Source organism: Perca flavescens, chromosome 22 (genome assembly GCF_004354835.1).
Source record: "Perca flavescens isolate YP-PL-M2 chromosome 22, PFLA_1.0, whole genome shotgun sequence".
Taxonomy (NCBI): Eukaryota; Metazoa; Chordata; class Actinopteri; order Perciformes; family Percidae; genus Perca; species Perca flavescens.
Window position 1 is genome coordinate 19,544,798 of NC_041352.1, and position 21,692 is coordinate 19,566,489.

Genomic DNA, 21,692 nt, shown 5'->3' on the forward strand with positions numbered 1-21,692 from the left:
TATTTTTTAAATGTATCATTTTAAGAAAGGTTTTGGGAAAACACTCTTATTTGCGTTCTTGCCGAAAGTTATGGTAGGTTGTTTAAATTTATTAAAATCATGCTCACAGTTAAACAACTGAATAAAAAGCAGAATTTACATTGGTTTAAAACATCGAAATTCCGGCCCTGTATATATCAAAAATAAAAAAAATACTAAATATACATAATTACACATATGCACACATAAATTTATGCTCACACTAGCTAGCCGTTCCGTTCAGTGCTGTGCTGTACAATCTGACTGCCGTGGGCAGCGTTGCTGGCTTCAGTCTGAATATCTGTAAGATGGTCTCTGTTTCGCAGCAGTTAAACATGTAGCTAGAGCCAGCAGCTGGTTAGCTTATATTAGCATAAAGACTGGACACTGCATCTGTCCAACAAATAGGCAGGCACATAACTTTAGTCTTTGGTTTTTGTACGGTTTAAAGGAATAGGATATAAAGGTGCTGGTGGGATTTGGTTAACTGTGGACACAACCAGGCTAGCTGTTCTCCCCCCCCCATTTCCAGTCTTTATGCTAAGCTAAGCGGCTGCTGGCTCCAGCTTCATATTTAGAGCGCAGACATTCGAGTGGTATTGATCTTATCCAACTCTCAAAAGAAGAAAACAATTAGGTGTATTTCTCAAAATGTTAAACCATTCTTTTAAAGTGCATGTTTGGGGTTAATTAAACTAGGCAGGAGGGCCTCATGATACTTTTACAGCTTCACTTTTACAACTCTGGCTTCACTGTGGTTACATACCGTATAGTAAATGCTGGAGCTGGACTACAATCTGTTTTACAGCAGCTGTAGACATCTCATTTTAAAGAACTGGGAGGCTGAAGTGTTCATTGAGGAAAGCTATGGCAGTAGATCAGTCACATTCATTCTCTGGCAACATTTCGTGGCTTGACCCTTCCCTGACTCTGCTTAACGTCTGAACAATACAGAGAGATGGGCCATAAGAGTCACTGCAATCACACCTCACTGACAACAAGGGCCATAACTTCACCGAATGACCAGCCATTTAGACCAATAGGGAAAACCCACCTCGCTGCAGTATTTCAACCTTGCAAGTGGATGTTGCTGCCAATGCCCAACAGTGCAGATTTCTGCTGCGATGAGCAAAGTGTGACCCAAAGCATGACTGGTCAGGACGACATTGGAAATATTCCAGATAATGGAATATTTTGTCAGGGATAATGGGATTATGAGGGCAAACACTGCCTGGCAGGGTAGGATAAACATTAATTCTGGTATTACAGGTTAATCTGCCAAAGAGCGAAGTCCAAGTTCAATTGGAGGATGGAGCTTTAGAAATCTTTTTTTTTTTGTTCTTCTTTTTGCCCCCTCACAAGTCCTTGTAATGCACTGAGGCAGCACACGTAAACAAATTGAACAAGACACATTACAGTGCATCAGAGCACAGCAAAGGACATAACATTCGCTCTAGAGCCTTGCACCTGCCTAATGGCTGTCATGTCATCTTTCCCTCCTCATTGTGTGTGTGTGCGTGTGCGTGTGCGTGTGTGTGTGTGTGTGCGTGTGTTTTCATCTATTTTTATTTTTTTAACGTTAGAAAGTCTCCCATCACACTGAACCATTCACTCGGATGGCCTTGGCACACTCCCTAGGTGCTCGGATTCCTGTGCACTCAATGAGGGCCCCTGCTTGCTGCATATCCACTAAGCTTGTGGAAAATTACAAACACACACACAAGGTCACAGTGGAGCCGAGCCAGCCTCCCACAGAGCCCATCTGATCCAGCCTGAAACGCTGCAATTACCACCCTCAGCGTGCCTCCGTGTGGGGCTGCAGCTATTTCATTATTTATTTGAACAAATAGGATTACGGTTGGTCTGCGGTGGATTGATTGTGACGAGGGATGAGAGGCTCTAGAGAGCTGGGTGCTGCGGCCCGGGTTTGCTGAGCCACTCTGCTGTGTCAGGCGCGACGGTTGATCTCCTGTCTTGGTCTCAGCGACTCCTCCACTTTTCCTGGACAGTGGAGCGTCGCTGTGTTGACATATGCCATCTGCTCTGCTGCGTTCCCCGCACCGATTGATGGGGAAATGTGTTGGCTGGTTTTGGGTATACCCCTTCTGGGGAAAAATACATTTATGAGAGCATAAAAAGCACCTATCTGTCAAAACCCTTTGAGGCATAGTGCTCACATTTGACAGCGTTTGACAGCACATACACAACCTCCCTAATGGAAAGCTTTTTTAGGTACTCTCCAAAAGATTGTCACTTACAACATGCGTAGTTTTAATTTGGTTTAAAATGAATTTGGTATCTAAATAATGACGGAACAAATTGACATCATAGAAGTTTCAAATCACTTCCAAATTAATTGCTTTAGAAGTGCTATTAATTTACCAGCTAAATGAAAGTGCTGTGATTGAAAGGGAAATATGAACTGCTCTAAAATGTAGATTTGTCGGCTTCAGCACTTAACAGCTATTTTTCCAGAATACGGATGCCTGCAACATAGAAAATGGACCTTCTTTGTATCATTATGGATGTACATGTTATGATGCTAACATCGATGTAAGGTTAGACTTGGCTGTGCACAATCTCAGTGTATCTGAAATCAATAGTGTAAGGTTAAGAGAGCACACTGCAGAATAAAAAAGAAAAAATAGCAATCCTGATGTGTTGGGAAACATTACCATCAGTGATCATTTTCATTCAGTGCAGACTGTGTGGTCTCTGGTAGCTAATAGCTCATCCCAGATGGAATTTGACCTGGCAGCTCCCCCCCAAAATACCCTCCTTTGAAGTGATGAAGCTCCAGGTCTCTGTGGTAGACTTATCTGCTTCTGGAGATTGATCGAAAGTAATTTTTTGCCCCAAGAAAACCAGGGAGGAATGTGATAGATAGCTCAGCCCCTCTATCTCCCTGATGGAGATATTAGTCCTGATTAAGATAAATGGGCCTTCTCTGCCTAACCATGCAAATGCTTACTGCTGGTGCCATTTATCCAAGAATGTGAAAGTGCGGAAACAAGAAAAGCTTGTTTTCTTCAACTGATCTCTGGCTAGAAATCGCTCTTGCCGGGATAAATTACACTGCCTTCAGACAAATGCCATCGTAACAGAACTACCCAGCTATACTTAATGTATGAGCGGCCATGTCCGTGTGACATTCAGTTTGGTGATGGGGGATTTGAAGCAGAACAGGAAAGGGCTTTTATCCTCCCATATATGAGTGCCTAGTCATCCAGATATACAGTGAAGAGGGCATTTACCGGGCTCTCCCTGCAGGCCGCCCTAAGCTGCTCTAATTGATGTTGATTAATCAAATCAGCTGTAGAGAGAGCAGAAGGACAACCTTATCAAGCAGGTGTGACCTCTATGCTATAGAGCAGCCTAATGAATAAACAAAGACAACAGATATGCTGCGGTAAGCATGCTATTAATGCTAAGTGAATTGAACTGCAAAACACAACAAAAAGTGTTAATTGATGTTAAATGCAATCAATACAATGCAAATTACTCTCACTTTGCCCAGGTTTTGAAGACAATATTGATATTCCTAATCACACTGCAGAGTCTTTGATTCTCTGTAGGGATGGCCATGTAGGTCGGTTGCTCCATCACTTTGGTCCTGACTGAAATATCTCAACAACTATTGGATGGATTTGGTCCCCAGACGATAAATCTCACGCACGTTGATAATCCTGTCTTTTTCCTCTAGCGCCACCATTATGCTGACATGTGTGGCGATCCCTTAACTTTTCATCTACATGCATCATCAGGTCAAATTTTTAGCTAACTAAACTTAAGATGGTGATCGTGGTGAACATTAAACCTGCTAATCATCAGCATGTTAGCATTATCGTTTTGTAGGGTTAACTCCTCACCTTGCTGCAGTGATGTAGAAGTGTATTTCAGAGTGTGCCAGTATGCTTTGACATCAGTGGTGGGTGTGGTTAGAGGTGCAACGTTACTCTTTAATCAAGAACCTTTCAATAACCAGACCTGATGCAAATTGAGCATTTGTGTGTCTGCGATTTCATAAATATGGAAGGTCTAGATTATCTCTCCAAATAATTACATAAATTGTAATTAGCACTGGCTGTGCTGCCAAAGAAGAGCGGATCCAAACCACTGGCAGGAAAAAACTACTAAAGACATTGGCCATACTGTACAAATCATTGGTTGACACATTTATTTAATCAGATGCTTTATTTGATCATCATGGGGGACATTAAACCTGCTAAACATCAGCCTGTTAGCATTATTGTTTTGTAGGGTTGGGTACCATTCGCTGGTAAACCTTACCGGTACTGATACCGGTACCTGGAATTGGGATCCTGTACCCAACGGTACCTTTTTTTTGGTACTTTCCCTCTGTGATAACAAAAAAAATCATTTTAGTTGTAAAAATAATTCCAAACCTATTTATCCTATTTACTCTGAACATTTTGTTATTTAGAACATTTTACACTCCACACTAGGGTTGGGCGATGTCACCTAAATTGGCAGTTGACGATGTTTACAGTAAAACGTTGTGATGGACGATGATATCGTGGGGGGGTTCTTTTTTACATAAATATTTGTTTCTACTACTATGGGCTAACATTTAACATAGAAACAATCTGACATACATTTAAATGCCCTCTGTAAATAGACAGTATTAAATGCTGGCACTGGTAGGGGCAGTAAATAACAACTTTACCTACTATCACTTAACTACAGTGCCGTAAAGTCTAGACTCAATCAGATGTCCGTGATCTGCTTAACGACAGGAAAGTGGAACGTTTGCCTTTAACAGAGCGACAGTAATAACCTAATATACCATTACTGAGTTTAAACTACATTATTGGTTATATTAGCCCTGAATAACGCATTCAATAAACAGAAACCTAACTCTGCACATGAACAGATGCACAGTATTAGCGCACACATTTAATAGCACCCTTGTGAATTAGCCTACTGTTGCTAACGTACATTCATAAATCCTACATAAAATCGTCATCTGACTTACTTATTGATGCACGCACACAGTAGTATCCACAAAGTTAGTCCAATGAGGGGATAAAGGAAAGTGTGATAGAGTTCCATGTTAATGCTTTTTTCTCTCTCGCTCGAGACAGCTGTGTCCAAGCCGAGGCGCAGAGCATGGTTACCGTACAGGTACAGGTAGCGTTTGTCTGACAGGGTGGGGGGCGTGGCATCACGATGGTGGCTCTCCATCGTGATGCCGGTCAACCATCACGATGGATATGATCTATAACAACCCTACTCCACACAAAATATAACCCTCTCTCCTCCCAAATTCATCCCTACAAACTATTTAATCAAATAATGATAATTTGTATCTTTGTATTTGTATCTTATCTTGTATTTGTATCTTATCGTAATTCGGTCGTTACCCAAAAAAATACAGAGTTTGGTACCCAACCTTATCATTTTGAGCATGTTAGCAAGCTAACATTAGCATTTGGCTCAACAATGTGAGGCGAATGCCATATACAGCTTCGAAACACTTCCATTTTCAGTCAATGACATCAATGAACAGCTAATCCTCACTGTAAGGAGAAATACCCTATCTCTAACCTGTCAACCTCCCATCTCCAAACTGTCAATCTTTCAGTGACTAAGAAATATAGCCTTGGTTATCACTTGAAAACCATTAAAAGTTTGTTTTGTGGGCTTTAAAATGGCTTAATTAACCAGAAAGTGACAGAAGCGCTTAACGTAGAGGACTGTGTAATGTTTCTGACATTTTCATACAGTATGACAAAATGCAGCGATGCAAACATTTTTAATTGTCTGTAATGCTTGGAATTTCCTTGTCAATGCGACCATATTAGAACACTGTCCATGCATATCACAGCAGCACAAAGCAAATGCATACATTTCATATTATATGTTTCATTTACAATTTATATCCTACATAAGTCTCTTCAGTCACTACTTTTAAGTAAGTAGTTCTACTTTACTGTGCAAGATAAGCAGTTCCATAGCCAGGATTTTTTTTTAAAGATTTTTAATTATTAGATTTTTTTTTTAGATTAGATTTCAGATTCATTAATTTATATTTTCTGCAAGTTTCCTCCTGAAAACAATAAGTGCTTATAAACCCAACCAAACTGACTAACTTTCTCAGAACTGTCACAATTCTGTTTCAAATAAACACCAGCATACATAGTTCTTTACTGGTAACTTCTAAGAAATTGTAAGATAATTTCTGACCTGTAAATGAAGTATTATAACTTTATTTCCCAAAATTAAGGTCTAAATGCTTTTTTTCTCCTCCACACTAAGGAATTAAATTCTGGAATTCTGGAAATAGTTCATCCTTGTATTTATTTGGTCTAAAAGTAGTACGCATCTAAAAAATACTGGAATCAGCCTAAGCTTTTTGTGATTTAATTATACAATGTAAAATCCCACAAGGTTGCTAAAACTTCCAAATTTCCTCGGGCATGACCTCAGCGCCCTGAATGGTAGCTGCAGCCCTGATGATATGGAAATGTTCATAGCAATGTCCAAAGCTGACAGCATACATTTTTAACATTTTCCAACTTTTCCCCTGTCCTCACTGTGGTCTGTGGAGCTCAATCAGTGAAGCACTTTGACACACGGTACTATGTTACCCTGCTGAGTGGCGCAGAATTGAAGCTGCCAATCAAGAGGCAGGAGCCTGAAGCCAATCAACCAAAGCAGGCCATGATGTGATTTTTTTTTTTTTTCTTCCTGTCAAGGGTTGAGCAGCCTGACAGCCTGTTGGATGGTTGGATTCACTCACCTCCCGCAGTCTGCGTAAATCACACAGCTATTATAACACATGTAAAAACTCCACGCTGCTGCTGCCAAATTTAAATAAAATGATAAGTAAAGTAAATCATCATAACAGGCGGTTATTAACCTAACAACAACACTGCCTGTTTGAATGGGACTAGGGACTGTTTGTTTGGTTTGGCGGGAAATTTTAATCAGAGAGAATTAGATGAGAAGATCGATACCACTCTCATTTTTTGGGTGCAAAATATGAAGCAATAGCCAGTAACTGGTTAACGTAGCGTAGCGTAAAGGAAGTACAGGATGTACAGGAAGTCACTGCTCCTGTCCAAAAACCTGGCATATTACACCCCTGTAAAAACGCAACTAACGTTTTAACACTTTGGACGGATTGAGGCTAGTTGATTCTCTGTGTTTCCAGTCTTTATGGTAAGTTAAACTAATCATCTGCTGGCTGCAGCTTCAGAATTACCACAAAGACATGAGCCTGCCATCAATCTTTTAATCTAATGCTTGCTAAGCAAGCAAATAAGCATGTTAACCAAAATGATTGCACTATTCCTTTTACTTAACTCCTCACCTTGCTGCAGTGGTGTAGAAGTGTATTTCAGAGTGTGCCAGTATGCTTTGACATCAGTGGTGGGTGTGGTTAGAGGTGCAACGTTACTCTTTAATCAAGAACCTTTCAGTAACCAGACCTGCTGCAAATTGAGCATGTGTGTGTCTGTAAATTGTAATTAGCACTGGCTATGCTGCCAGAGAAGAGCAGATCCAAACCACTGTCAGGAAAAGCTACTAAAGACATTGGCAATACTTTACAAATCATTGGTTGGCACATTTATTTAATATATATTATTTATATTATTTGATCAATACACAGTTTTGGCAACCAGGTAATTTGTGTGATTTTAACCTTAAAACAGGAAGTGACAAGTGGCATTACCATGATGCAGAGATGTTCACAAGTCATTTTTTGGAAGTCCAAGTTGAGTCTTTGAGGGGCAAGTTCAGGTCAAGTCTCAAGTCTTTTGCCACGAGTCCAAGTCTCTGGCCATCTGATCTGTCCCTAACACTGTATTGTTAAAGTTTATGAATTCAAAGCATGTCCTGTAGCTACCATCCATACAGTACAGTATTAAAATCTGTTTTAGGATAACTTCATGGGGTCTACTTAACACATCCCTGTAGCCCTCGTACCTGGTGAAATATTAACCTAAGTCTGTCACATCATATGGATACAACTATAAAGATAGAATTTGCCTGTTCCCAGCATTAGCACAACACTTTGCGATGGTTAGCTTGTGACGATATATGCTAAATGTTACATCTCTTTTATTCAAAAAAGTGTCTAATGTCGAAGTGGAAATCAAGAGAATAGTGGCAGTGCCACACCAGTTACAGAACAACATGCATCTCAGTGTCAGTCCAAATTACGCACAATAAGCACTTTGAACTCACTGATGTAATACCATTTATTTTGGATGAAATAATTAAATATTAAATAGGACTACAGTAACAGAAATATGTGCAGAATTAAGACAGTCAAGACGGCCCAGTGTTTGGAGGACCGGGTACACCTTGTTCACTTAACAGCCTACAAATCATCCTCGGGATCAATTACGACACAGCGTTTGTTCCTGGGGAGATGGATCCGTGCGTCCCGCCTCCTGTGCGCAATGGATGCCTGAGCCTCAGCAACTACTAACTATAAAGATACATTTTACCTGTTCCCAGCATTAGCACAACACTTTGCGATAGTTAGCTTGTTACCTGTGACGATATATGCTAAATGTAACGTCTCTTTCACATTAGCAAGTGACTGACCTGCCTGGGTGTGTTTTGAGATGCCTGATGAAGTCCGACGTTGTTGATCCGGCATCATTTATCTTGGTGCCACACACCTTACATGTAGCTGTTGGCTTACTGCCACTGTTTACCAAGTTATTGAAAACAAAACTAATGACAAAAGGCAAAACTCCAGGAGGACTTGATGTCGCCTTTGTCAATGCATTTTTTGATACGTGAGTGCACGCACATAGGCATAGCGCATGCGTTACGTTGCACATTATGGCAAAGGGCAGGGGACATGCAGCTTGTCATACGTTTCCCCAACGTATATGCGCCAATAAAAGAAAATAGAAATACATGAATGAATTTAGATTTAAAAAGCAATAATTGCATGAAAAAGCAATTATTGCCTTGAAGCTCAAGTCCGAGTCAAGTCTGAAGTCTTTTGGGTCGAGTTGCAAGTCAAGTCTGAAGTCAGCTGTTTGTGCGACTTAAGTGCGACTCGAGTCAGAGTCTCAGATTTGAGTCCCCATTTCTGCCATGATGCAATTAAATTGATTTAGTCGCGAGACTTCCGGTTATGGTGGCGTGCTGAGCGAAAGTGGCTCTTTGTGCTCTGTTGCTAATTCTGGAACAAATCCTACTTAAATAATCCCCACTGGAGTAAGAGTATCACAACTTGAAACAGTGGTTATAATACAAGTGACTATAACGAGAAAAGTGACCAAGGACAAATATAAAACAGCTGGAGGGCTCGCTTATTAAGAGGCCGAGTCGGCGGGACCGGTTTCCGGCGTGGAAGGGGGTGCACGCGATGGAGAGTTGGGTGCCGGCAGCGCTGAAGTCATGGACAACCCCTCCACAATGGACATCATGAAGGCTATACAGTCGTTCAAACAAGATTTTCACTCTGAGATGGATTGTGTACTGACAGCAATTAAAAATGTTCAAACTGACATTAAAGAATGCAGCGGCCGCGTTGCTGAAGCTGAACGGCGCATATCCATGGCGGAGGACAAGATTTACCAGCTGCAAACAGTTGTGGAAAAACTTGAAAAGTCAAAACAACTCCTAAATAATAGGGTGGAGGACTTGGAGAGCGGAAGCCGGCACAATAACGGACAGATGTTTAAAAATTGATTTAGTGGCATTTTGTAACTAAAAGAAGTCAGTCCCTTAAAATTCATACCACACCGTAAAAAGGATGTTCCCTGTGAGGGAAAAGTTTCCGTGTTTTTGCAAGAAACTTCAGAATTAATTAAAAATCACATCAGGAGATGTCATGGGATTTACTTCAAGGCTCAGGAAGGCAGCCCTTTTTCTGGTGAGGCATCCTTCAGTGAGGACAAGCCTGTGTTCATATTCAATTTTTCATCAAAGTGTGTTTTAATCTCAACATTCTCAGTACGCCACAGACACATCTTAACAGGGAATCCACTGTCCTTATCATTGATTTTAGTCCCTACTGGTCTTGCCTAAGCAATTTTAAACTAAAAATGATAAATTTCCTCCAACAAATTGTAAGCAGGACTGCTTACTGTGCATAATTATATTTCAAATGTTCATTTTATGATTTGGCTGTTGAAGCGACTCCCATCGACTGAATCCAATGCCTTCAAAGTATGTTAAGTAGTATCACCTGAAGGAGAACATGCAAGTAAACAGTCTTTTAAGACAACATCACAACATCTTTGGGTCAAACCTGCATTCTAAACTAGGCAGGAAACCTGATCTCAGACTTGCCAAAGAATTTTGCAGGGAACATGCGGCTACTGGTCACACCTAATACTGACTCCCTTTGAAGTCAGAGCGTCTCTGGCCTACAGAGCTGCTTCTTTAGGCCAGGCCTCCCAGTACCATTCTGTGTCTGCCAGGCAGGAAATCATGGCAGTCCGACAATAAGGACATTCTGAAAACCTTAAAGTTGGAAATGAAAACCGGTCAATGGCTTTTATGCATTTTCTCTTAAAAACCAAAGTGAGTCAGAATTGGTGAGATAAAGTATAATTAATATACAACAAGACTAAAGCTGCCAGTATACTCCATTGGAACTGCTAGTTGGATGGCCGCATACAGTAGTTCAGAAACTCCCTTCCACTATACCTTTCTGACCATTTGTGCTACTTTCCAAAATGGAAATGTGTGGGATTGAGAAAGGAAGATGGGTTCAAACTTCTTTCCATAGCTCTCTTTTTTATTTAGTATTCATGGCACTTGTGTACAACCGAGTGCAACACTATAGATGTTTTCCAAGAGAGACTTTCTGAAAATGTCTGCACTGTTATCCCCATATTTAAACGTTTTACGATATAGTTATGTTCGACCTAAGTGCGACTCAACCCTAAGAGCAAATTAGCATGGTACCATTTGCCAATTGGCACCAAACACAAAGTAGCTGAAGCTCTTGGGAACCATTGGAAAATTCACATTTTTTCCTGTGGATGGCCCAAGAAGAAAAGTTAAGGGATGACCAGAGTTACTGCATTTCACTCTGAAGGGACCATGGATGTCCGATCCAAATTTCATAGCAATCCATCCAATAGTTGTCAAGACATTTCACCCAAAACCATTAAAGTCAACCTCAGGGTGGTGCTAGAGAAAATAGTTGGGATCATCAGAGTCTCTAGGATTCATCATCTGGGGACCTTGAATGTCACTACAAAATGTTATCGCAACCTGTCGAATATGTTTCAGTCTGGACCAAAGTGGTGGGCCGACCAGCCAACCTACATCGCCATCCATAGAGCCATGCTGCTGGCGTTTGCAGGAGCCATGGTATGTAGAGATGTTTCCCTATTGACAATAACACCGGACAGTAAGATACAAAAAAACACAATTTGAGATATAAAACCTTTGTAGCACGACTTTTAGTTAGAGAATTATTTTCCTGAGGGGAAGATTATTTGCAAACCAATGAATTTGCCCTGAAAGGCCACCATTCAGAATTCCTTGGCTATTACAAGAACACAGGAAATCAATGAGACATTTTGCTGTGAACTGCAGATGAACTTGCACTTGCGCTTGTTTATGGATTTTAATTAGGGCCAAATAGTCTCATGAATTTATGTAAAGCTCTCATACACTAGTCTGTGTAAATTACAGACAAAGCTGGGGGAATAGGTCTAGTGGTGCAGCCTGTGGAAGAGGTCTGTGCTCTCCTGCCAAAACATTGCATGATGTGAAGTAGGCACAGTTATATCTGCTCTGCGTCTCATTTTTAAGTCCCTTTTCAGAGGGACTGCAATTTCCCACTGGATGCTGCCTTGAGTGACACTAGAAACTCATCTCCTATGCCCTTGCTGCACGGCAACATGTCAGCTGCAGAAGCTGACGAGGTGTATAAGTCCAACTATGAGAAGCAAGTTTGCCCATTTGAATAATGTGCACCTATGAGAACACAGATTCTCTCCCAGACTCTTTGATGTGTTTGCTGCGAAAAGATGACTCCTGACAGTGTCAGATTAAACCCCAGACTCTCTGAAAGTTGCAAGAGCGAGTAGAGCGGGGGAAAAAAACCTAACATCGCTGGAGTTGTAATCTCTCCCTTCAAAGTGCTAAACCACAACACTGGCAGTAAATGATGTATCAGCCACAGTGGGATGTTTAATTTGGTACCCTCGGAGAAAATCACATGTCACTCTTTGGGATTGGAATTAGTTTTGAGAGCTGTTTATTCGCTTCTTTACAGAGTCAATGTGTTGTGTTACACAAACCAATATCTGCATAGCTGTATCAGCAAATGGGGAAACGGGACAAAATCAATTCCAGCAGAGAAGGCACTGTTTTGTGAACGCAGCGCTTCCAGGGACTGTTGTGAGCTTCAGTTGCCTATGTTTGGTTCATGCTTACAACCTTCATCTCTTTTCCCGTCACCTCCCATAAAAGCGTGCCTTCTTAAAATTCAAATGATTGTTTTGGGATGCTGAAATTAGCATCCTGAAATATTCATGACATGTTTCCGAACTTGTATTGTACACCTCTGAGGACTTGAAGAGGTACTGTATCAACACTGCCTGTGTTCGTAAATTTTTCATGAGCACTGTGCAGCTGAACTCAAATCATCAACGCTTCACACGTCAGACACATACATATTTCTCCCTTTAAACAGATACTTCATCAAAATACATTATCTTAATGTTCCACTGCCCAGTGTTCTAAAGTTGTGAGTTCAAAGGCTAATTCTGGCTTATTACAACTTGTGTATTACTTCCATAGTTTTTCCTACAACAAAATCAGATTGGCTGAGAAACATGAGCGCTCAGATGATCAGACACACAGAAAACCAGAGGTTCTTTTTGACTTGTGTTCTCTTAAAACACAGCAATGTCTAGTTGTGACCGACTGTCATGGCATTTATTCAGTATGTATTAACCTTACAAGTGATTCTCCCTTCTGATTGTTTACTTTGCTCTGCGCCAGGTGCAAGATAGGGCCGTAAGTCACTAAGCTAAAACAGTAGTCAGTATATAAGCTTAAACAATATATCATCAAGGTTTGGTCAGCGACACTACATGGAAATAAAAAGCAATGGATGCGCTGGTACTGACAATCATTTACACTCTTGTCTTGACCCCATTTATAAAGGTCAACGTCACATCTCCTGTTGCTTGCTTTGTAACTCCTCTGCAGTGACATTATGCAAATGATAAGCAGAGTTTGAAAGGATGGAAGATAAGGTTGTAATAATGAGAAGAGAATTATTATTGTCAGTATGTTTTCAACATATAGCAATATCAAAATGTCCTCCAAATGTATTTGTCGTGTATCGCCTTTCCAGTTTTTCTCAGTCGCTTTGGTAAATTTCTCGAATCATCCTCGACATTTGCAAAACAGTAAGTGCATTTCTCAGAATAATTTGTACAAATAGCAAAACCCCATGGATTGCCTGCAAAAGCCAGTCTCTTGCTCAAAATCCTTGGTTCATCTCTCAAAAGTAAATATCTGTGTCAATGAACATGTCAGTGCCATCAGAATGACAAGTTCTTGTGTCATTGTGTACGGAGAAGACAGTCAAATTGCTTAGTCATGTTGTCAATATAACAGTGTACTCTGGTGGGATGTTCTGATGTAAACTATGGCTAAAGTTTTGATGACAATTATTTAAAATTGGTGTGCTTTCAGAAGTGGTGGGAGTTTGATTGCATGAGACAAGACAAGATTCACATTTACGCTTTGTACTTTAATTTGTTGACACGCCATGTCATTGCGATACAGAAAGGAAAAGACATCACTGCATAGCACAAATAAAAACGTGAACATAGGACAATCTCCTTAGGGAAAATGTACACGCAGTGCTGTATGAATTACAGTGCAGTCTTCCTTCTTCTCTCTGGCTGTTGGCTCCGTCCAATTCCTTGTCCTTCCATTGTCAGACATTGTAACATTGTGTTGTCCTCCGGCTATATAATTTATATACTTGCCAGTTGATGGTTCATGAGATGCACCTTCGTTAGAGAAAGTCAAGATACACCTGGGAGCAATTTACCAACTCAGGACAGATTTAGAAAAAAAGTCTAATGGAAATGTATAGAAATATCCTTGACATGTTATAACAACTTGTTCAACCATTTTGCATGTAAAGACTTATGCTATGAACTAATGCCTAAATGGTGTGGGGGGTGAGACTATTCAACAGAGACCCATTATAATACATTTTGATCAACATGACATAAGCAATTGATAATGTAGGAAACAGCAGATAATTGTACATAATCATTTGCATGGATGTACCAAAGCATTTGCAACTTGTTCAAAGAAATGAGAAACTGCTTTTTTTGATGTGCACAAGAGAGACAATGATGTGAAGAATGAACAGGTAGTTTTGAGAATTTCAATTCTGATCTGAGAAATGTACCAAAGCAACTGAGAAAAACTGTAAGAGCCACCGTAGAGAAAAGGACTTGGAATAATGATTACAAATAGGAAGGATGGTCACAACTTTAAAAATAAAATCCAAGTTATGATAAACTGGATTTATCCTTTTTGTGTTTGATTTTCTTTGACTGAGATACCAGAAACTCTGTGGTTGTCACAGGTCAAAAATTGCAGGATGTGCAATTATTTATTACAGTATGTGCAATGCAATGCAATAGTGCAATATATATATATATATATATATATATATATATATATATATATATATATATATATATATATATATATATATATATATATATATGTTTTTTCATAATTTATTTTCTACTCTTGGTAGCATTTTCTTTTTTTTCTATTACATCCGTAAGCTGGATGTGACGTAATTTTGTTCTGCTGTGCACTTTCCCTGTGAAATAAAGTAGTCAAGTGTATCTTGAATAATTTATCTTAACTCTTTTGTACATTTTCTTTCTGTAATACATAATCATAGCAGTACTGTGTTCTACAAGGTCATCCTCTCAACTCTAAGCATGAGTAAAAACAAACTTTGTGCTATAGATAATAAATATGAGATACATATTCAAACAAACATGAGTACCTACTGTAGCCTGTGCATCTGTCTGATGTTCTGAGCTGCTAATCAATGTCAACTGCTGATTTGACAAACTATGCAGTGATGTGCAAACTGTAGAGACAGAATTGACGCGCAAACTCACAACAACCAAAGAAACGTGCAAACAGAAATTAACGGGTGGGGGAACGATAAAGGAATGACTTCAGCAAACAGAAAAGGCAACAGATGTTGGTCCACATTAGGCAGCAGGTATTAAGGACAGATCAGACCGATGCAAACGACACTGAAAGGTAACACGGCACAGTTATTAACAACCCAATACACGTGTGGAAAAAAAACAATTTACTGTGCAACAGCATGAACATGTACAAACAACAAAGAAGAGCTTGAAAATCGGTATACACCAATACTATTCTGGCACAAACAGAGCCTTGTAGACCTATTCATAATTACAATAGAAGAAGAAGAAAACACAACTGAGTTTAGTAGGTTATTACATTATGTTCTGAGGCTGAAGGCTACACAGTTACAGCCTTGGAAAGTGCTCATCTTCAGGTGTGATCAACAAGATACGGTCAATGGGGCACTCAAGAACTGAGAATTGCTAGCAGAGGTGAAGTGTGATAGGATTTGATAAACAAAGCTCACAAGATTGTTTCATAGCAATCTCTCAAAGAATTGTTTTCCATCTAGGTGTATGGGCATCATTCCTATTATTGTGAAAGGCCCTTATGCATTGAGTGTTTCCATTTGCAGGCTCATCAGGTAGGCTAATCTATTTGCTTCTTCTCTGGACAAGTAGATTTAATGGTTTTGAGGGACCACAGTGATTCTGAAAGCGCCCGGGGAATACTGCACCTGTATGGTTTGTTTTGAGGAGACTACTGTGATTGACAGACAGACTCATAGAAGGTGCTGAAACCATCTTTGGAACCTGAACAGTCGGAGCCAATTTTCCCTTTGCCTCTACCCAGAGGGCCGGATGCGGGACACCGGCGTGCTGAGCAACCTGAGACTCTTGAGGGGGGGAATTGAAATTCTCTGCAGAGAGAGAAATAGGGGGTAGTCTTTTAAGGGCCTGGTTTGCACCTACCTTTTCTCCAAGCATGGCTTATTTTTAATAAGGCCACTGGCTGTCAGCACACAGAGTTTTGTTCTCAACAAGCAAAGCCAAGATCTGCAAAGCTTCAAACAGCCAGTGTAAACAGCAGGAGAGCTACAGTAGACATGGAGACACAAGTTGCTACCTGTCAGTCAATGGTGTTGAGGATTTATGTTTGACACGTTCTTGGCAGTCTACCATTTGTCTTCTCTGATCAGATACGCTAGAAATGTCACTAGGCAACCAGAGGCGAAAAACTCGAGGACCTCCTGCTCAACCCAAGGCCTGAGCAGCTGCGGGTGAAAGTCATTAGTATGTTAGTTTACTGTGGTCGACATCATTCAATCATTTCACCACACCGAGGCTTCCTCTAATTAGGATGCTCAGTTAAACTCGTTCACTCCAATGCAAGTCTGACGGGGAGGAATGGGCATGCAGCATTGCAGCGATTAGAATTTATTATTGTTAGTTTTGGAGTAAAACTTCAAAGGATGGCGGTTGTGTGCATCAGACAAACATTCCTCTCACTCAGAGCTCATTTGGAGGAGCAATTTTCCAGTAACGACAGGAAATAATGCAAGTGGAGGCAACTAAATGAAGATCAAATTAGTCAAAAGTATTCTACTGAGAAACGTGGAGGTTGAACAGATGGACAGTTAATGGAAGTGAAAGTCTGGGTAAAGCATACTCCAGAGGGGTGCACACTGCAAAAAAACAAACAAAAAAAACCAGTCCATTTGAGTAAGCTTTTTACTCATTTGGTTTTATAAATCAGACTTTTCTCAAAGTTGATGGTTACATATTTCTTAAGAAGTTTAATTCATATCAGAAATAAATTCCAGTATCTTATAACAAGTCAAGGTTGAGGGCTTTATTAAATCAAGAAAATGTCGTAAACCAGTTTATATTCAATGAATCATCCAATGCCTGAGCTTATTGCTTTTTCTATAAAATACATCAATATAAGTTCTATGAGGACTTTGGAGAAAACATTCCTAACCAGTGAGGGTTGAACTTGCTGTGAACCAAATCCATGCATACCACTGACTAACATGAAATGTAAATCAAGGGACGTCAAACACATGAAAAGGTGGAGGAGAGAGAGTGGATAGGGATGTATTTCCCACACCTCTGCTTACTTGGACCAGGCAATAATTGCATGATGACCAAGCTAAGCTGCTGCCGCTGCCAAAGAAGAAATACAAGCCTTGACATCAGTGAGTGAGGTGCGGCCAGAAGCACAATGTGGTTAAAACCCGTAGCCCACAGAAATGCAAAGATACTTTTCTCACCAGAGATGCAGGATGCAATGGGTCTGATTTCTGAGCAAATATGCAAATGCAATGCTCTTACAAAACAAATATGCCATATGCTAAGGAGAGGAGCTAGTGGCTGCAGCTTGAGCTACTGGACGATAAGACAGTGGTTTAAGTTCAGTTTCCTTCTCCAAAATACCCTACTACATTATGTATAACTGTATAAAACTGTATAAAAACATTCAACTAAGGCCGTTATTTAACCATGTTACTTTGGTTTAGGATGTAGCCCATAGATAGTCTAATACTAAGGCATACATTATCTCCTTTGGGTTGCTGAAAAGACACTTGTGCACAAGCATGGATTTGGATTTACATCCTGCTGCCATCTGACTACCAAAAATCAAAATGTAGCCAGTTTGAGAGAGAGCCTGAGTGAAGCTGAAGTGGGACAAGCAATAACCAGCATGGCTACAGCAGACTGATCTCATGAAGTGGCGTATGTATGACACGCCAATTCGTATGCCATTAATGGCGTGTTATCAAGACGCATACTCGTTTTTTAGCGTGTTTATCAACGCCGTTTGGCCTCCGTTGACTTACATTACCTTGCGATTGCGTGTGAATTTACGCCATAGCGAGTAGTATGAAAGGGCAAAAATCTGCGTAGAGAGCTTGGTCGGGGAGGTGGATGGGTAAAACAGAGGACTTTCACCCAGGAGACCAGGAATTGTGTCTCGCGTGTGACTTTGTGTCCCGCGTATGACTTTGTGTCCTGTGTGTGATGTTTCCTTTCCACGTTTGTTGTTTTCCTAAACCCAACGAGTTTTTCTTTTCCTAAACCCAACGAGTTTTTCTTTTCCTAAACCCAACGAGTTCTTCTTTTCCTAAACCCAACCCCGTTCTTCTTTTCCTAAGCCCAACCAGTTCTTCTTTTCCTAAACCCAACCCCGTTCTTCTTTTCCTAAACCCAACCGTTCTTCTTTTCCTAAGCCCAACCAGTTCTTCTTTTCCTAAACCCAACCCCGTTCTTCTTTTCCTAAGCCCAACCAGTTCTTCTTTTCCTAAACCCAACCCCGTTCTTCTTTTCCTAAACCCAACCCCGTTCTTCTTTTCCTAAGCCCAACCAGTTCTTCTTTTCCTAAACCCAACCCCGTTCTTCTTTTCCTAAACCCAACCCCGTTCTTCTTTTCCTAAACCCAACCGCGTTCTTCTTTTCCTAAGCCCAACCAGTTCTTCTTTTCCTAAACCCAACCCCGTTCTTCTTTTCCTAAGCCCAACCAGTTCTTCTTTTCCTAAACCCAACCCCGTTCTTCTTTTCCTAAACCCAACCCCGTTCTTCTTTTCCTAAGCCCAACCAGTTCTTCTTTTCCTAAACCCAACCCCGTTCTTCTTTTCCTAAACCCAACCCCGTTCTTCTTTTCCTAAACCCAACTGCGTTCTTCTTTTCCTAAACCCAACCCCGTTCTTCTTTTCCTAAGCCCAACCAGTTCTTCTTTTCCTAAACCCAAACGTAGCTTCGCAATAACACGTAGCCTCGCGATAACACGCCATGTGGCTTTAGAAAGTGCCACTTGGCATGTATGTTTACGCTCTGACGTTGCAGACTGCTGTCCGCTTTATAGAGCATAGACATACGTACAGATAACAGAAAGTGGCATGTATGTTTATGCAAAGTCATGATATCACGTGGCTACAGTGAAACTCATATCAATCAAGTAAACATGTCTTAAAGTATACATTCAAGTCATTGCCGAATGAGTTGATTCAAAGCTAATAACAAAGAGATGCCTATCAGCTTCACAGAACTCTCTCTCTTATTTCTCAGTATGGCTATGTTTACAGAACGGTGTAGCCCGGCAACATTTGGGTGGTCAAGTGATGTGTTTTACATCACCGCTGAGAAAGAACAGCAATGTTCAGCTTTGGAGACAAAGGGGACATCGAAATTACCTCTCTGACCTCTAAAGAGTCCATCATGTTTCCTTAAATCCTCCGTGTCCTCCTTGATTTGACGGGATAAATGCTACTAGCAACTATGTGGAGGAGGGGTGGGGGTGTGATCTTTTTTTTTTTTTTTTTTTTTTTTTTTTTTTTAACCTTTGGCTAGATCACCGAAGGAGGGCTGGATCACCGAAGGCTTGCGTCGTCAGTGTTGTTGTCATTACTTAGAATTCCTCATGGGGGCAACAGAATGCGCATTATAGCTTTAAGGCAATTTTGCATTGACTTCAGCTTGCAGCCATGATTCAAAGCATGACGTGCTGGTTGTTGTTTTCCAATTAACCAATTCAGGGTAAACTACAGCAACACTGAATGCCATTTTGCTGCTTTCCATAGTTCTTAGGTTAAAAAAATAGAAAATATGTGTTATGAAAATGAACTGCTGCAACCACTAGTTACCAGAGTTGTTGTTAGGAGTAACACTGTACAGGAATTAAGGGCATGTACTGTACAGTAATAATGACATCATTATTATCAATTGGAAGGCTAAGAAAGGACAAGTTAGTTCTGATTTGTTTCTCTGCAGGCTGGGCAGTTGATGCAGTGTCGGAACATGTGCTTAAAGCAAAATCTGTTGGGAAGTCTGATGAGTTCCTTCTTTAAAATACATTTGAATGTTGTTTTTTTTTTAAAGTTTTTCAGAGTTTTCAAGCATCTTATCAATTCCTGAAGTATGAATTATGAGGCGATTTGACAGATGTGAGCATAAAGATTATCATCACCGTTTAAATTGAGGCATCTTTTTTGCAGTGTATCTCCTCTTCATATGAAAGACTTTATGTCCTAAGAGAGAGATTGGGCTACTGTGTGTTTCCTGCAGCTATCCTGATAAGGCCATCTGTGCGCCTGTAGCATGTGCTTTTAAACTGAGGGAAAAAAAATAAAATAAATAAACCTCATGCAACAGTGTACCCTGTGGGATAGCATGTTGCAGCAGACAGAAAGCGATCCATCATTAAATGAAGATGCTGCACAGAAACCTAATACTCACAATGAGGTGATCAATGAGTGCACAGTGCCACGTGTTAGGACAGGCAAATGTCACACATTCTCTGAGGAGAGATGCTTTTGAGGGTATTGGATGCCTTTCCTGTTGACTCAGGATATTTGTAACAAGGAAATGCAACTGAGACTGAAGATATAAGGGTGTAAAGAGATAATGTGGGCACAAAAAAAGGTTAAACATGTTAATGAGATGTAGCCTGTAATGATTATTTTGTAATATTAAGTAATTTTGTGCCACTACAAATGCTGGTATCATTTTTCAAGACTAACCATAGTGACTCTTAAAGTAAATCATAATAAGGATAGTTTTATTTAAAAGTTCCAGTATCTTATAACAAGATTTTCCTGCTGAGAGTTAGATGAGATGATCAATTCCATTATTATCTGTCTGTAATATATATATTATATATATACAGCTATCAGCTGTATCCAAAGGTAACCAAATCCACCTACCAGCTTCTCTAACCAATTAACACATCACATTTAATCCATTCAAAAAAAGGAAAAAATTGAAAATCTAGGAAGTTACTGGTGCCCGCTAGACTGTAACATAATTTAAAGATGGATGACGTGTCCCGGATACTGGAGCTGCCTTCTTGTAATTTCGAAGACAGACTCTGCACAGTAGTGATTAAGCAGTGGAGACGCCCATACATCCGCCCAACCAATCACCAGCCAATCACAGCTGTCAATTATGACGTTTTGCCCAGTTTTTGACCCGTACTTAGGGGGCGATCAAGATGTTTTGCCTTCACTCTTCACTACCGTCTATTAGGGGTGGTACGGTTCACAAAACCCACGGTTCGGTTCTTATCACGGTTTTAGGGTCACGGTTTTCGATTCTGTACGGTTCTTGTTGTTATTTTTTCTTTAATCTTTAACACTCCAGAAATATACTTCAGCATATGAAATATAGCTTAATTATCCACAATGTAGGACACAGTATTAAAACATAGTTCTATCTTGTAATCATGCACAAACGGAATTTGACTTTAAGCACATTATTGGGACCATCTCTGAGGAAAGGGAGGTGAGATTTTGATACAGCAAGAGGGAAGACGATGATTTCAACAAGTTTTTCATTTACTTGGCAAAAAAATGTGTATCGCCATTAACAGGAACATATGTGCCCTTTTTAGCACATGAAGATTGAAATATTACAGAATAACAATTGAAATAACTTGCATTTATCAAACTAACAACTTCAGTGTAGCTCTTACAAAAATACAGGTGATGTGACCGGCAGCACTCCACACACCACCGTTGAGGAGCGGTGGGCTCGCCGCCTCTCAAAATCTGACGAAAATCTTTTAAA

The 21,692-nt window shown here is 40.3% G+C and overlaps 1 long non-coding RNA gene across 1 annotated transcript in view; it reads left to right on the top strand.

The window, feature by feature from the left end:
• The window catches only part of LOC114549418 (uncharacterized), a 149,479-nt gene that overhangs the window by 87,377 nt on the left and 40,410 nt on the right, over positions 1–21,692 (top strand). The gene's annotated exons all lie outside the window — the stretch shown is intronic.